The sequence below is a fragment of the Manis javanica genome, chromosome 3 (genome assembly GCF_040802235.1).
Source record: "Manis javanica isolate MJ-LG chromosome 3, MJ_LKY, whole genome shotgun sequence".
In the NCBI taxonomy this organism is placed as follows: Eukaryota; Metazoa; Chordata; class Mammalia; order Pholidota; family Manidae; genus Manis; species Manis javanica.
In genome coordinates this window covers 165340223-165354938 of record NC_133158.1, presented here as the reverse complement: position 1 = coordinate 165354938, position 14716 = coordinate 165340223, and the positions used below count along the sequence as shown (strand labels likewise).

General features: G+C 37.6%; 1 protein-coding gene across 10 annotated transcripts in view; it reads left to right on the top strand.

The window, feature by feature from the left end:
* The first annotated feature begins 2399 nt into the window (after nt 1-2399).
* The window catches only part of TFDP2 (transcription factor Dp-2), a 150123-nt gene continuing 137806 nt past the window's right edge, over nt 2400-14716 (top strand). For 4 of the 10 annotated variants that reach the window (XM_073232308.1, XM_073232309.1, XM_073232311.1 and 1 more), the window contains exon 1: nt 2402-2744. The gene's annotated coding sequence lies outside the window, so the exon portion shown is untranslated. Of the gene's footprint in view, nt 2745-14716 lie in introns of all 10 variants that reach the window. The other 6 variants (XM_073232316.1, XM_073232315.1, XM_073232322.1 and 3 more) reach the window with 4 other exon arrangements.

The following is a 14716-nucleotide window of genomic DNA, read 5'->3' as shown; positions in this document are numbered from 1 at the left end:
GCACTCTCATTCATTGAACAAAAACTTACTGAGCTTCTCTTAAGCATGGAGGATATGGTAGTGAATAGGATGACATGGACCTGAATCTCAAGGAGCTTACAATGTAACAGGATACAGACAATAAATGAGTAACTACAAGTTTGAGAAATGTTAGATTTTTATGGGAAAAGAGCTGGCAATGGAGAGTCAGAGGAAGTTTTGCTGGAAAAAGTGTACTTTGAGCTTAGATGAGAAGGCATGTGTAGGTGAGGTGTGGATGAACTGGGGGATTGTTCCAAGCACAAGGAATATCCGTGACTAGAGCTCTTAGGACATTTATGTTTGTATTTTCAATGCTTTGCACTGTTCAGGGCATACAATAAGTGCTTAATAAGTGTTTGCTGAATTAATAAATGTTCTGTCATGTTTCAGGCATCTCCTCTTTGGCACTGGGGATGGTGGAAGCTTTATTTTTCCTTTCAAAGGAAATAAGATCCCTTAATGGGGAAATGAGAAGGAAGAGAGAAAGCTGATGTGCAAATTTCAAAATTGGAACTGTGAGTGGGAATGCAAAATTGATTTACATGAATTTTCCTCCCTGAAGCAACTTGACAATTTATTCTGTTCTGGAGAATTTTCAGTTTTTGGCTTCAAAACCAAGCTGTTCCTTATTCTCAATTACTTGGCCTGCTGTGAAACTAGCATTTAGTGTCCTTTACTGCCTACCCTGATTAGGTCATGGAAATTCACAGCTAGATCAAACCACCATATGGGAAATTTGAAACTTTCACTGCCCATTTTACTTCATAGTGTTGGAGGATGTTATCAAACATTGACTTTTAAATCATTTTCTTCAAAAGCATTATCCAATGATTATAATTGTCATATTTGAACACACATATATACATTACATAGCAAAATCTTCATATTAATTCTACAAGAGAATAAGTTGAGCCCTGTGAAAACTGTTGTCAAGTTGTAGCAATTTCCTATGGTTCAATTTAATATTGAGACTCGCACTTTAGAAACTTAAAAAGAGATTTTGAGAATGTGATAGTCACAGCTTCACTTCAAAGTCTAGCACAGAGTTTTCTTTATAGAGATCCTGAGAGAGTTACAGCTCCATAATAACATCCACCCCACTTACATCACCCCAAGCACTCTATGGGTGTATGTCTATTATGGTGTTTACACATTGTACTGAACTGTTTACAATTCATCTCTCCTGCTAGATGGAGTTCCCTGAGCATAGAGGTTTGTCTGTCTTGCTCATTTTTGCATCTTTTTGTGACTAATGTGTTTGAAAAGTATTTGTTAAATTGAAACCTGAACAAAATTACTATGGAAAATAAATAAATCCTATTGATTTGTTACTGGAAAATGCAAAGTCATCACTCTATGGAGGCTTTTGCATTTTAGAATTAGTTGGAGGAATACTGCATTCATCATTCTTGAAGTCCTAGGACTTTATCTATGTACTATTATGCAGACGTTCTCTCCCCGCCCCACCCCAGAGAAAGGTCCAAAGGTGCTTTCTTACCTCTCTCACCTCCTTTAGATATTTATTTAAATGGCCTTTCTACTGCCTTCCCTGAGTACCCTATTTAAGACCACCCATCCCTCAAACACCTTCTCTGCTTAATTGTTTCTCCCATCAGCCTGTAAACAGTTTATATTTTGCTTATTTCTTTTGCACATTGCCTTTCCTACCCCACTAGAATGTAAGCTCACACGTGATTTTTTACATGGGCACAGAATAGACAAAAAATTTTAATACTGAACTAAATGGACAGGTATTTGGGGGTGTGGGGCCGCGATTTTCTCTTCAGTTTCCACTTGACCTGGAGACCTGGCCTGGTATGTGTACTTGCCTGCGTGCTGAGGAACCCACAAGCTCAGTGTGCTCTCGTCCATTGTCTGAAGAATTACAGGGTGCCCACACTTGGCTCCACACGTGGCCTTAGTCACTTGTTTTCAACCGCCTCCTCGCTGCTCCCCCGGGGGCGATCCATCACAGGCGTGGGGGACGAGATGTAACCGCCCTAGTTAGGCCTGGGGAATACCGGCGGATGGAGAAAAAGTCAAGATTCCCAACCAAGCCGGGAGGAGGGACGGGGGAGAGCGCGTCCATAAATTTTAGGTCTCCGGCCTGCAGCCCGCCCCAGAGGCAGCTGGAGGGGGGTCGGCGGGGTCACCGCGGGGGACCACTGAGTCTCGGAAAAGGCACCCGAACCCCCGCAGACTCCGCTGAGGCCCCGCCCCTTCACCTCTTGGCCCACTCCTCTCTTTGGGAAGCCTGGGGGCGGGGTTTGTTTACTCCTTGCACGCACCGCCTTCCTGGCCAATCCGTGAGGAGTGGCGCCTTACGTCACTCATGCCGACGGCCAATCGGCGCTAACAGTGCTGCTCCGCCGCCAAAGCTCGCGCGGGGGAAGCGGGGCAGTGACTGGGCCGGGTGAGGGCGGACCAAGTAGCCAGCGTTCTCGGCTAGGGCCGCCGCCGCTGCTCCGCACGCGGGGCGCGCCCTGATCCTTCCTTTTTGGGCGGGCTCGAGGGCGTTCGCAGGGTCAGCTTCGCGGGGCCTCGAACTCCAGGGCCTCGACGGGGCAGGCCGCGGATCGCCCACTCCTGCTTATAGTGTGAGTGCGCCGGAACCTGGCCGCCGCCAAGCGCGGACACCGCGGGAGCGGCGGCGCCCGAAGACGCGCTCCAGCCTCGGAAGGACAACCCTGCGTGGCCGCCTAGTCCTCTGCAGCCCAGCGGCGGTAAGGTCCGGGACGAGGGCGCGGACCCGCGTGCCGTGGGCCTCTGGACCCGGCCTGGCGCGGTCCCGGGCAGGTTTCCCTCCCTGCGCCTCAGGGCCTCCGTGTCACCCCGAGTCCATCTGTTTATTCCCACGCGTCCTCCAGGCCTGGCCGAGTAAGCGGTGTGTGAAACCGGAGAGCCCCCCTTCCCCCATATGCACAGCAAATCGGAGGGAGGCAGCGTCCCTGTATCTCGCCTCATGGAAGAGAGGAAGGGCTGCATTCTACTCTCTCGGTCTTTTAATGGGAGAAGAGTGGTTTTTAAGTCTGATTTTCGGACTTTACCTCCTTTAATGACCAACACGCCTCCTCTGTCTCCATCTCCAGGTGCAGAGTTCCAAAGCTTTGTGCACTTGGAAGAATCTCATATCCCCCTTAACGGCACTTTTCTCTAAAGCAGAGGATTTCTTTTTGGGCCCAGACTCCTTTGAGAAATTCCAGAGAGCCAAGGTCCCTCTCCACAAAAAAGTATAAAGGTTTTTGTAGGATCTCCAAGAGAGACAGTTCAACTAAGTGGATGAGCGCTCGGTCTCTGGTACCGGCATGTGTTATCTTGCATTGTGTGGCCTCAGTTTCTTCATCTGTAAAATAGTAATACCTACCTATTCCGTGTGTTGCGAGGAGTAAATGGACAAATCTGTGGAACGCATTTAGGACAAAAAGCACCGGTTATTAAGTGCCCTGCATGAGGTAGGCATTTTTCTTACGACAGGGAATGCTGGTTCAAGGAAATTGTTGAAATAGTTAACAGGCTCTTCCTTTCACATATTAACTACTGAAGCTTCCTTTGAGCCTTTGGATACTTTTCTCTTCCTTATTATATCTCAGAGGGCTCAGACTCCCTGTCCCATTTTTGTAACTCTCTTTTTACTAAGTCAGTATAGCTCATTCTCTTCCTCCTCCTCCCCCCAATCTTAAGTTTTGTGTTTTTCCATTTTACTTCTACTTTCCTCTTAATGGGTTGAAATAATATTCACCTAGGAAACAGTTGAAGTTACTTATCTGCCCTTTGTACAGTGTCGTCATGAACCTGTTTCTATTCAAAATTAAGTATAAGATAATTTAGTTGATCTGATTATTATGTTGCTTTTCCATTTCATTGGTTAGCCTATAATTTAGCTAAAGCTTCATCACTATCCTCTTACTAAAATAAATAGTGTCCAGTCTCAAGTAGCACCAGGAGAAAAATCAAATGCGTAGACCCCGGCTTCTGTCGCACTTGTGTACAGGCTCTTGATATGTTTGTTATTTATGAGAACATCTTGTGCCTGGAATTAGAGACTAGCCGAATGGCAGACATGGTGTCTGTGGCATTGTTCTGGCAGTATGGTTGCAGTTTCAGCAATGTGGCACTTATATTTAATAAAGGGCCAAGACTTATAAACTCTTACTTTTGAATTCTGTTTATTTCCAGTTGTTTGAGAGAGAAAATGGAAATTTCAAGCGTCTAATATTTGATATTACCATTTTGTTATCATGTAACTTCCCTCCCAACTTTTGTAAATGTGTAGTTCCACTGGCACCTTCAAGTTTTTCCCTTGCAGCCAAAATTCTTAATTCTGAGCCATTTCCTCTCAGTACAACTTGAAACTGGATGTACAGAAGTGTTTGTACTTAATATGGAAAGCATTTGTGGATGAATATTATACACTGAAACACACCCTAAAGGACTCAAAAATCGCTTTGTATAATTAGGAATTGGAATGTGAATATGTTTGCTTTCTAAAAAATATGATAGGAAGACTTTGTTTTCTTGCTGTTGATAATTTATGTTTTGTACATAATTCATGAGTTATTTATATTTATGCAGCAGTAATCATTTTTAAAGGCCTTTTAGATATATGAAAGTTTTAAGAACATGGTGAGAAAACAGATTAAGTCAAAATTAAATTCATGGCAAAGGGAGTGAATTAGAACCTAAGTATTCTGTCTTCCTTGTCAGTCTTAACCAGAACAAAGGCTAGAAAGGGAGAAGTTAGGATGAAGTTTTAAAAGCAGAGGGGGGAAGTTCCTAATTTGGGCATTAAATATTAGACACTGAACAGTACATTAGCATCTCATTTTTTATGTTTAAACTTAGGTATATTTCTTTTAAAGGTTAAATAGTAAGCCATACACCATCTATGAATTTACAGGCACGTTTACATTGTCACTTGGCAAACTTGACTTCACTCTTTTTCTGACCTTGTCATTATATTTTAAACTCTTACTGGAATAAGTATCATAATGGATCTTAGAGGAAACTAGAAAGCATCGAGTTGAGTTTTTTTAGATCATAGTGTTTTAAGTTGTAATGAATTTTAAAGATTATTAAATATATTTGCCTCTTCATACTTGAATCCTTTCCATTTCAATCTGGGATACATGACTCCAGAGGTGGGGCATGAATAAATTTTAAAGTAGATTTGTGAACCCTTATAAATGTTAGGCAAAATTACACATCTGTACATTTTTCTGGAGAGAAGATTCATAATTTCAGAGTTTCTGAGGCAAAGATATTTGGAGAACTCTAATTTTTATAAAATTCTTTTACTGAACTAGAAGTTGTATCTCCACTGGTTCTAGTTCTGTCTCTTCTGTGTGTGGGTTTTCAAATATTTGATGATACATACTATATTCAATTGATTCTTTTCTTCTCTAGATAAAATATTCTCAGTCACTAACCTCCTGTAATGATTTTCTGGTTTGCTTTGAGCCTTGTCACAATACAGAAGGCTTATTTATGGATTTGTTTCAGTTCACCCATATTCTTCTTAAACATACATAAGTAAAGCATTTAGAATGGTCCCTGGCATTTAAGTGCTATATCCATTACCCATTATTATTGATTTTGTAGTGAGCTTAAATTTTTCAGTTGTTTTGTCCATGCTCTCACTGTTCTTTAATAGAATATTTTTTTGTAGGACTTTACATTTATCTGTATTAAATTTGATATTGTCAGATTGGTTCCCATTTGTTGACTTTTTAAAAAAAATTCTGATTTGGTCATTCAGTAAATGGGCTTATGTATTTATCCATAGATTTGGTAAACTGTGTAAGTTTGATAATGCTGACATTGCCTTCATGCGAGTCTTATTAAAATATTGAACAGACAGGGCTAATTACAGAACCCTTGCTCTGCTAGAGACCTCTCTTAAGGTTGATTTAAAAAACTCGTTAATTCTTTGGTTCAATTTCTTTAGCCAATTAGAAATCCAGCTAATTCATCATTACCCACCTCAAATATTCCCAAATTTTCACAAGGACTAAGGAAAAGTTTTACAAGGACTAAAGTTCATTAAGGAACTTTAATGAGTGCCTTCCTAAAACCCATATAATTTATACACTTTATTTTTTAAATCTTTTAGTTCCTTTTAGGAAAAGAACATTCATCTGTCATTGCTTGTCCTTAATGAAACTACTATACTGGTTTCCAGTAGCATAAGTTAGTTACTGCTTTTTCTGTGTTCACAAATTTCTCTCAGTAATGATTCTAGAATCTTGTCTCGAGTTACATTTAGCTTCAGTGATTAACAGTTGGCAGAATCCCCTTTCTCTCTTTTTGAATGGCAGTACTACGTTTTCCTGTCTTCAGTCTTATGGCAGTCGCTTCCGCTCTCCATAGGTTCTGAACAGTTGCTAACAGCTGCATGGCAGTTTCATCTGGAGTGGTATATACCTTGCTATAAGTTTACTTAGAGCAGTCAGGAACTCTCTTTAATCTTCTCACCCATATTAGCTTTGGTTTCCATTGATTCATTGATTAAATGTATTAAACGCCCATTTTGCACAGGGTACCAGTGCTTGTTTGACTTCATCCAGTCTGAGAAGAATTTTTCTTGCTAGAGATGAATGCCTAAAGCACAAGGGTAATTCACATCCATTTTTCTCCGTTCCGACCGCCATTACCATAGTCTGGGCCTCCTTTCCTTTTCTGGACAATAATAATAGCTTCCCATTGACCTTTCTTTTTCCAATATTTTCTTGTCTCCAAGCCTTAACCAAGTCATCTTTGTCTTTAAAATGCATGTATCTCTGTAAAGGCTTTTCGTTTCCATTGAAATAATCTGTAATGATCTGATTAGATTAGATCTAATTAGATTAGATCTTTCCAACTCTTATTCTGTTTCCTGTTTACTATCCTTTTAAATTCAAGCCCTTCCCCTACCACCCTTTCTTTTAACCTTCCCTATTCCTAGGGATGATACAAACTATCAGCCAGATAGTAGGCATGGAGAGGTGACTCCCCAACAGCTGTTCTCTGTGTGAGTCACCCAGCAGACAGATTCTGAGTGCTTACTATGTTAGGGGCACTTTGTAAGGCACTGAGTTGATAAAGGAGTGTGACATGGCCTCAGCCCTTACAGAATTCTAAGTGCAGGGGAAGATGGAATGAGGAAACTGTTCTGAGGAAGAAACCCCAAATCTTATTTTTTTATATTCAAACTCATAAGTTTATTTAATAGGCTCCATTTTACTTTAAAAAGACAAGTTGTTATTGAGGAATAAATTTGTCAAAGTGAGCAGTTTAGTTCTATTTAAGTTAATCGTAAAATAACAAACCTGTAAATGTGGAAAAATACTATGTACTTTAAAACTGCCAAAATAAAATGTTTAATCAAAACTGGAAGCAGTATCTAAGCTGGCCTGTGCATACAGTAAAACAACAAATTTGACTGGATCTATATTGTCGGAACTCAACCAAGAATTAGGAGAAGTGCAAGTTGCAGTGCTCCAAAATCGTGCAACCATAGACTATCTACTGTTAAAAGAACATATGGGATGTGAACAGTTCCCAGGAATGTGTTGTTTTAATTTGTCTGATTTTTCTCAAACTATTCAAATTCAGTTAGACAATATCCATCATATTATTGATAAGTTTTCACAAATGCCTAGGGCACCTAACTGGTTTTCTTGGTTTCACTAGATATGGCCGGTAATTGTAGGTCTGCTTTTGTTATGTATCTGTATTCCTATTCTGTTAATGTGTGTACACAATTTAATTAGTAGTTTCTTAAAACCTATACATGCTTATGTTACTCTACAAGAAGTTATGTCAAAGAAATGATCAATCTTCCCATGTTTTCTTCTGTCTGCTACTTCTATAGCTTTTCTTCTTCCTTCCTAATTACAGCTCTTTAGTAGAATCCATGCCTCATATCGAAAATTACTGAGTATCATAATTCTTCCAAGTGGTAAAGATAGATACCTCAAGACAAATGTTGGGCATAGAAGCCACAGGGCATAAATCTGCAAAGAAGTAAAAAGCTAACCTTTTCAAAGAATATTGCTTCTCTCTCACTTACCAACTTTACATATCCCCATATGGCCCCAGAAGACGGCTGGTTAGCCAGAGACAGGTAAGATTCCTCAAGGGAGGAACAACCTAAGACAGGCACAGTTGCAGGGGGACCATCAGGTGAGAAATTGGCAATCAACAGAGGTGAGGCTTAGAACCTCATCCCCCCCTGTTTTGAGAGAAATCTTCTGCATCTGTGGATGTTTTGTTGCCCTTGTCTAGCTTGGATTAATACTTAGTCTATAGGCACAGACCTGATCATCTACATTTGCCCTCTTACAGCACTAAATTATGTTTTCTACCTTTATCTTGCATCTACCTACCACTTCAGCATTTTATTAAAAAAAAAATAAGGGAGAAATGTGGGATTCACATATAAATCAAGTATAAAAATCAAATGAATAATCATATCTGACTTGATTATTTATAGTTCATGATGCATGATCAAAACCAAAAGTTTTTGTGATATGACTGCCCTTGCACTGTTCACCATGTAAGAACTTATTCACTATGTAAGAACTTGTTCACCATGTAAGAACTTGTTCGTTATGCTTCAGAAGATTGGAGACTATTGAGTATTAGGCTTGGGTTGATGAATGATTGTGCATTGAGTTCCCTATACAGAATTTTATTGTTGTTAACCATTTGATCAATAAATATGAGAAATGCCCTCTCAAAAAAAAAATGATGACATGAATTTTTAAGATGATGATTTACTTCTATCAGTAAAATTCCAGCAAATGTTAGTGTGCCATATGTGGAACCTGCAGCTCACAATATGCCCAGTAATAGTGAACAATGTACAATTCTAATAGCAGTGCTATATTATCAACATCATTATATCTTTCATATGCTACTCTTCATTCTCTATCAATCTGATTGAGGAAAATAGAAATTCGTTTACTAGTTCTGACACTTGCCCCCTTTCCAGGCTCTGGCAGCAAATTAGTTGTAAATACAGAGGCCTCCGCAATAGCGTATATCACATGGCATCATAACTTTTAGCTCGTAGGCCAGTCCCCTATAGTGATTCATATATTGTCTGGTAATTGGTGCTTCTCGATAAATTGTTCTGCCTGTAAGAAGGAAAAGATATTAACAAAATAATATTTTAAGTAGCATAAAACATGATATATAGATATAAATAAGAAAGCATTCTTGTTCTGAATATATGTAATATAATATTACTTTTAGTTAATAATTAAGCTTTTTAATAACTGTTTTATACCATATTAAGGCAGATGTTTAGCAGAGAGGAAGTGGTTTTATCCTGAAAAGTCTCTTCCTAAATGTAATACGATCAGTCTAATTTTCAATATATAGTTTTAAAATGAAAAAAAAAAATAGTCCAAGTGGAATGTCAAAAAAAAAAAAACTGGAAGCAGTAACTTCTCTTTTATAGTTCACTTGAGAGTAGACAATTAAAAAAGCAATCTATTAAGTTTTTCTTCACAGCATTCTTCACAGCATTCTTGAAATTGTGGTGATATAATACTACCTCTGATAGAGAAGGATATTGTCAGGACAACTGGTTGGCTACATGCAAGAAAATGAAACTAGATTACTGTTTATGCCATACACAAAAGTAAATTCTAAATGGATTAAGACCTAAATGTAAGACATGAAACCTTAAAACTCTTATAAGAAAACATAGGCAAGGATCTCATGGACATCAGCATGAGAAAATTTCTTTCTGGACAGGTCTTCCCAGGCAAGGGAAACAAAAGCAAAAATACAAGTGGGACTACATCAAACTAAACAGCTTCTGCAAAGCAGAGGAAACCCTCAACAAAACAAAAGGCAACCTACTGAGTAGGAGAATATATCTGCAAATGATGCATACAATAAAGGGCTAACACCCAAAATATATAAAGACCTCATACAAGTCAACACCAAAAAAAACCAAATAATCCAATTAAAAAATGGGCAGAGGACCTGAATAGATACTTTTCCAAAGCAGACATACAAATGACCAACAGGCATATGAGAAGATGCTCCACATCACTAATCATCAGGAAAATGGAAATCAAAACCACAGTGAGGTATCACCTCACACCAGTCAGAATGGCTATTATCCAAAAGACAAAAAAATAACAAGTGTTGGTGAGGATGTGGAGACAAGGAAACCCTCCTACACTGTTGGTGGGAATGTAAATTGGTACAGCCACTATAGAAGACTATATGGGGTAACTCCAAAAACTAAAAAAGAAATACCATATGACCCAGCATTTCCACTTCTAGGAATTGACCAAAGAAAACAAAATCACTAATTTGAAAAGATACATGCACACCTATGTTCACTGCAGCATTACTTACAATAGCCAAGATATGGAAGCAACCCAAACGCCCGTTAATAGATAAATGGATAAAGAAGATGTGGTTCATGTACCCAATGGAATATTACTCAGCCAAAAAAGGAAGGAAATCTTGCCATTTGCAACAACATGGATGGACCTAGAGGAATCATGCTAGGTGAAATAAGCCAGTCAGAGAAAGACAAATGTACCATGTAATTTCACTTACGTGTGAAATCTAAAAAAATAAAACAAAAAGAAATAGACCCATAAATATTGACAACAGACTGTTGGTTACCATAGGGAGGGGGTGTGGGGAATGGGCAAAATAGGTGAAGGGGGGGATAAAGAGGTGCAAATTGGAAATTGTAAAACAAGTTAGAGGAATGTAAGTACAACATACAGAATATAACCAATAATATCTTCATATGGTAACAGGGTAACTACACTTACCATGGCAAACATCTAGTAATGTTTATAATTATCAAGTCACTATGTGTACATTTGAAATCAATATAGAATTGTATTTCAACTATATCCCAATAAAAAAGGGCATGGAATATAAAAAAAATTTAAAAGATTTATTAAATGCTGTTCAAAGGAGAGAGAGATGGTGAAAGGAGTTGATATAAGCGCATATACAACTAATGAATTGCAGTCAATAAAATGATTTCTAGGTTAACAAAAGTTTGGAAAAACTCAGATAAATAATTCTGCACTAGTTGATGTATTTTTAGCTGTAAAATATTTACAAGCAGGAAAATTTTGTGAGCACAGTGATTGTGTATTTTTAGGTTGAACAAGTCAATATTCAAAGGTAACAATACCTGTGCAGGCATTCTAAGAAACAAACTGAAAATTGCATGAAAATTTCCATGATTATATATGAAAAGTAATAGAGTGATTACTGATGTTAACATTCTGCCTATGATTTTGTCATTAAATTCATGTTATTCAAGACATTATCCTGTGTCACAATTGCTGTAAAAATAACTACTAAACATAGATCTTTAAAGAAAATAATTTGTGGAAGGTGAACAATAGTGATCAGAAATGTCTAGGAAGGTTTTCCAAGAGTACTTAACTATTTTAGATCTTGAAAAGTTTATTTGAAAAGCTTTTAAATAGGTAATTTTCCAAATAGACACATAAGAAAATTATTTTGGTTGGGAAAGGGGTGGATAAGGACAGCTTAAATTCTTACCTAACAAAACCCAATTACAATATGAATTCCCTGATTACTATATGGAAAAGGAATCAAGGTCCTTGAAATCTTTGTACTGTCATAATAAAATCTTGAGATGGATGATATGCCAGACAATTAAGATAATTTACTAAGCTTGTTTCAAAATTGAAAAATGAAAAAGCAAAAGGCAAACAGAATCATCTGATTCCAGTGAAGGTACCAAAATGCTAATCATTCAGAGATTTTGTCCTTTTTTAAAATGAAATGTTTAGTAAAGTTCAGAGATAAGTAGGGTAAATGCAGCTATTTAAATTTCAAATATAAGAAGTTCATGGTTTCTATAGAGTTGTCTTGCTTTCAAGTTTCAGTTTTCCAAATCTGGAACTCAGCAAAGCAGCTGTCAGTGAGCAGGATTATTGTGGAAACAAGTACTGCAAAGGCATTGTCGAAGAAAAATCCAACACTGAGATTAGCTCAGCACTATAGATGAGTTATTTAAACCCCAGAAAATGCTATAGCATACATTTCTAATAGGGGATACCAATGTTTAGGTGTTAGCAGATGTTGGATTTTCTAATTTGTATCAGAATGATTTTAGGTCTGTTACTACTAACAGCTTCTTCCAGCTACCTTAGCAAATTTGAGCAAAGACTGCTAACTTAATTAGTAAAGTTTACAATGTAAAAATGACTAAATGTGTTTTTATTAATGAGTTCTCTCTGAAAGAAAAAAGTACTCCTTTATCCCAAGTCATTTTCTTTTGTTGTTACTCTATTATAGTAACAGATCAGTGGTATTCTCGGGATAATCTGGACTGTCAGATACTACAGGTCTGAGAAAGATCTGTTCTGAGTTACTAGTTTTGTGGGCTAGTTGAAGTTAGGCTCTGGGGAAAGATTTCAGGACAGTTGAATTTCCTGTCTTAATATAGGTGACAAAATAAGAATAAATTTCAAGAAACTGAAATACTAAGCAGAAACATGTGAACTAATGCTAAGAAAAAGACTTTTATAAAGCGCTCACTACATACAAAGCCCTTCTTCAGGCCTTGAAAAAATTCCGGGAAAGATTCTAGTAAGTAAGTAAAGAAAATACGAGATTCCATTCATATATGCACCTCATTGGAAAAAGTGAAATCCTGTTTACAAGGCTGTTCTTCTGTAACCTAGAAAGTGTAAAAGACCACAGCATATTTGCTAGGATTAAGTAAGAAGGTAAAAATCCATAATAGTGTTTACCCAAAACCTACTATGTGATAAGGATCTCATTTAATCCTCACCAAAAGTGTATGAGGTAGGTTTTATTGTCCTTCACTTGATAGGTAAGGACACAAGTTGCTTTACTAGGATCAGAAAGACAGTAATGGCAGAACCAGGATTCAAACGTGAATTTTGTTGGCTCCAGCACCAGCCGCTCCACTATATTGCCTTGCTAAAATACTGTTGTAGGCCTTCAGCTTTCAAGCAAGAACCACTAAATCTTTATAGCATCTTATTTGGGTTTTTTCTGTTGCTGTTTTTCTAGTGTTGTGAATTCATTCAAATATAAGTAAGTGATTTGAAAACTAGCCATTGTTTTTCATTGGTCATCCTATAACTAGCATTACTAGCATAACTTGAAAAATTGATCACTTTTGTGTAATATTCTTTATGGTATTTTAAATTCAGTTGTATTTCAGTTAATTGGTTAAATCATGATTATGAGCCATGTGAGTCTGTTATAGTGATCGATTTACTGTGGGTAGAAACAAGTACATACTTAGATAAAACGTTAACTTTGTAACAACTATTTTTATTTTGTTGGAATATCTATGTTATGTGCTATATGTCTTTTTGGCGTGTTCTGTAGGCCAAAAGAAAAAAAGTGAGTCTAATAAAATGATGTAAAATCTTAAAGTTGTAATGAAGGAAGAGAGGAAAGCTGAAAGTATTCCAAAAAAAAAAAAGAATAAAAATACAGCTAATAATAGTCGCAGTGTCTCTTGTTAGTCACAGAGCAGGAGCATCATGTATTTCAGAGTTAAAGATGCGGCTAATGATGCTGTTATCAACAGGGGTTGGGTATGTCTGATAAATTGAATATGAAACAAGAAAATAAATGTATTTGAAAATAAGAATGGTAGTACATATCTTTTCATCAAAGTAGAAAATAGAGTGCAAAAGGATTTTTCTGTCTTTAATTCTTCACCTTGAAGCATTCTGAAAAACTGCTGAACAGAGCTCAGACTAGCTGTCTACCTTAGTATCAAAAGCCTCTGACTTATTTAATATTTATTCCTATTTATGTAAAATTTCAGTCCAGTATTTTACCTGGAAAGAAACAATTTGACTCAGATTGTCCTTGAGTAAACAGAGAACTATTACATTTATTTGACTTTCTAATAGATGTAAATGTTTTTCTTCTCTTGGGTGTTAAGTGCAAGTCTTAGCACAGGATAATTGAGTGGCTAGGCCTCTTCTCTTGGGTCAGATTGCCCATGGAGTAATCGCCCAGCTTCCTGCCTGATAGGCCTGTGTTCTGGAAGCTGATTTGGAGTATAGGACTGGGGTCCACTGTTCAGCATGTAAATCTTCATTAATTTCTTTGTGGTATGATATGACACACAACCCCTGTGTATGTGCTTTCTACATCCTGTCTTGTTTAATGTTTTAAGAATGTAAACCACTTGTCTATTGCTGGGGTACAGGAGAGGCAGTTTCTTGGCTACATGGTAAGGCTTCTGGGTGAAAACTATTCCTCACTCAAAGTTTCAAACATTATTCCTATTTTCAGCCTCAATCCAGATCCCTTCCTTCAGATGTCTCTTCTTGAGCCTTTCTGTTGTGTTAGATTCTTAATTGGTTTCATACCCCCCACCTACCCACATATGCATAGGTTTGGGGCTCTGTTTTACCAAGCCAAGTACTATCAGCAATCCTTTGTTTAGCTTCAGAAAGCTTTATTTAAGTCTCTCCTCCACTGTTGTCACCTTTCATGGTACATATGCATATGCATTAAAAAAAATTAAAGTATTGATATACAATCTTATGTTGGTTTCAGATAAACAGCACAGTGGTTTAACAGTTACCCATATTATTAAATCCTCACCCCCTCTAGTGCAGTTACTGTCTATCATTGTAGGAAGATGTTACATAATTATTAACTGTATTTTCCACATATGTATTTTTTTGATGGA